This window comes from Pteropus vampyrus, unplaced genomic scaffold (assembly GCF_000151845.1).
Source record: "Pteropus vampyrus isolate Shadow unplaced genomic scaffold, Pvam_2.0 Scaffold2174, whole genome shotgun sequence".
Lineage (NCBI taxonomy): Eukaryota > Metazoa > Chordata > Mammalia > Chiroptera > Pteropodidae > Pteropus > Pteropus vampyrus.
In genome coordinates, this window is record NW_011890955.1 from 1 (window position 1) to 3,737 (window position 3,737).

Below are 3,737 nucleotides of genomic sequence, written 5' to 3' on the forward strand. Positions count from 1 at the left end.
AAAAATCAAGTCTCCCATAGGAGGGTAGATGCCTACGTCCGAAGCCTTGTTAGATAACCGGGGGTCGAAACAGCATGTTGTGTCTAACCGACGTTTGTGGAGTAAATAAACGGCGGGTCAGTGTGCAGGAACAAATCCGTAGAGAGAGATATTGCTCTTAAAAGTCGAGATATGGTTTTTGGTTAATACTGTATTTCCAAAACTATCACCAGCTAAATTGTGCTGAGTTCATAAGTCATGAAGATATTGTCAGTTGGCTTTAATGTCCTATAATCAGCTCAGTGGAACAGTAACCAAGCAAAAGTCTATGGAAAGTTCTAGATCTCGTGACGTAATCACAACCAGAGCCGTGAAGAGCTCAGTCTCCCTGGTCACACGCTCTGCCTTGTAGACGTGTGGGCAATGCCGGGGTGCATCTGCGAAGACAGCGTAGACCCCCCAGCCCCACCTTTTACACGAGGCCTCACGCAGGCGAGCCGGGGGCCCCGACACGCCTTGGCCTTGCTCCGTGGTGGCCGTGCAGCCCAGCTTGTGCGATGGCCAGGTGCGCCTTCGTGGGCTTGAGAGACGCCTGTGGACGGTTCCAACAGTTCCGAGAAGCACAGGGGTCTCTTCACGTTTCCTGTTGACGGTGAACGTTTGTTTGAGGACCTGCAGCGGTGATAGGCTTTCAAGACGTCTGTCAGCAACAAGAAAGGATTGTCCCCAAACACCCGAGGCTACTACTGTCCCTGTGCTGGAAGCTCAGCTGTTAGGAAGAGGAAGAACCTCAGACTTTCCACTATTAAACCTGCAAAGTTGTATTCCAACATTTTTGTTGTTTTTAATTAAACCCTTTATTTTGAGATTATTGTGGATTTTCATGCAGTTGCAAGAAATTATACAGAGACCCCGAGCGCCCTTCGCCAGTTTCCCCACGGGACAGTGGCACCAGCGGGACATCGAAACTGATTCAGCGAAGACACAGAGCCGGCTGACCCCACCAGGACACCCGCGATGCGATGTCGCAGCCACGCCCATGTCCGCCCCGCCCCGCGCTCCTTCGCCGGGGGCCGGGGCGCCCGCCGCCTGCTCCGTCCGCATCCGGGCGCCCCGTTTCGTTGCTGAGCACGATTGCACGGCACGGGCCACGGAGCTGGGTTCCCTGCCCGCCGCTGGCCGGCATCCGGGTGTCGCTCTTAGGGGTTATCGCGGATAAAGCCGCGCGGTCATCCGTGCACGGCGTCGGTGCGCAAATATGCTCCCTCCTCTGGGGTACACGCCCAGGAGGGCGGTGTGGGGGTCCTAGGGTCAGTGTACGTTTCGCGTTTAAAGAGGGGCTGTGCCACGTTGCGTTCCAGTTGGGGCTTAAACGTGTACGTTTGGGGAGACGCAGCTCAGTCACAGCAGGGCTGGAGGTCCAGTTCCCAAGGAGGTCTCCGCTGCCACGTGGCCGTGCCTGACACGCCTGGCAGGGTTCGGGGGACCGTCCCGGCAGCCTGGCCAGCATGGACATCTAGGCCCCGCGCCCCCAGGCCTCCTCTGGTGGCGGTGGAGGGCTGAGGGACGCAGTTTTCCGTGTTGGGCTGGAGTGGAGCTGCTCTTTGGGGCTTGTTTTTTTTTTTTTTTTTTTTTGGTCTGCAATGTGGTGTTTCTGGGTTGGGGGCTTCTTCAGCTCCCAGTCCGGGGTCTCCGAGGCAGAAGGAAACCCAGAGGCCACTCCACATGTCGCTCCTTTGACGTCCGAGCCAGTCCGCTTTCTTTCTACTTTTCAGAATCTTCCTATATGTGTTGTATAATTTTTTGTTGTTGCACTTAATGCGAGGAACAGAGAAAAGTGGGCTTAGCTCATCTTCCCCAACGCGGACGTCTCAGCCAGTGTGTTTAAAGAGTTCTGATTAGTTATCAACATTTAAAAACCATAAGTCTGTTTCCGTATTTTCTCGACAAATCATAAACCCCATTCCCTGAGAGCAGCAGCTGGTAAGACCTACATGTGCCCACATGCTGTTCTGTTGGCTTCGGTTCCCACCTGGAACCTCACCCACCTACATCACCTGCCCCACCCTGTCAGAAGAGGTCAAGCTTTATTTTTTCTATTCTTTTTTTATTATTATTTTTAGATTTATCAGGGTGACATTGGTTAATAAAATTATATAGATTTCAAGCGTACGATTCAATAATTCATCATATGTATTTTGCATGGCGTGCTCACCCCCCAAGGTCAAATCTCCTTCTGTCACCATTTATTTGGCCCCTTTCACCCCTATCTACCTCCCCAGCCCCCTTTCCCTCTGCTAACCGCTAACCTGTTATCCACGTCTATGAGTCTGTTTGTTTGTCATATTGGTTTGTTGCTTTTAGCTTTATATCCCACATATGAGTGAAATCGTGTGGTTCTCAACTTTTCCGTCTGGCTTATTTCATTTAGCATGATTATCTACTTTTCCGTCTGGCTTATTTCATTTAGCATGATTATCTCACGATCCACCCATGTTGTCACAAATGGCAGTATTTCGTCTTTTCTTACGGCTGAGTCATATTCCATTGTAGGTATATACCACAGCTTCTTTATCCAGTCGTCTCTCGTAGGCCACTTCAGTTGTTTCCATGTCTGGGCCACTGTGAATAGTGCTGCCATGAACATTGGGTGCATAGATCTTTACACCTTCAATAAGGAGCTAATATCCAAAATATATAAGGAACTCATACTCCTCATCAATTAAAAAAAAAAATTCAATTAAAAAATGAGCAGAGGATCTGAACAGATACTTCTTCCAAGAAGACATATAAATAGCCAATAGACATATGAAAAGATGCTCAACCTCACTAGCTATTAAGGAAATGCAAATCAAAAGCACAATGAGATATCACCTCACACCTGTTAGAATGGCTAATATCAACAGGACAAGTCATGACAAGTGTTGGAGAGGCCATGGGGGGGAAAGGGACCCTCACACATTGCCAGTGGGATTGTGAATTAGTACAGCCATTTTAAAAAATAGTATGGAGGTTCCTCAAAAAACTAAGAATAGAATTACCACCATATGTCCCAGCAATCCCTCTTCTGGATATCTACCCCAAAATTTTTGAAATCATTTATCCATAAAGACATATGCACTGCGATGCTCATTGAGGCCAAGCTTAAATGAGAGGTCTAAGCCGTTTGGTGTATGAGTCAGGATTCAACCAGAAAAACAGCACCAGTAAAAGAGATAGACAAACAGATGGTAGATAGATGATTAATGATGATGATGATGATGATATGATGATGATGATGATATGATGATGATGATGATATGATGGATGATGATGATGATGAGATGATGATGATATGATGATGACGATGATGATGATGACAGATAGATAGATAGATAGATGATAGATGATGATGATATGATGATGACGATGATGATGATGACGATGATGATGACGATGATGATGATGATGATAACAGATAGATAGATGATAGATGATGATGATATGATGATGACGATGATGATGACGACGATGATGATGATGATGACAGATAGATAGATAGATAAATAGATGATAGATGATACACACATATATACATAGATGATAGATAGAGGAAAAGACACATGAGGACATGGGTCAAGACTCGCCTTCCATGACTGTGGAGCTGGACGTAATCTGCAGGGTCGGCAGCCAGAAAGGCGCGGCAGGTGCACGCCTCGCTGCTATTTGGAGTGTGGCTCAAGGATTACCTGAGGCTTCTTTTACCTGACTTCCATCTA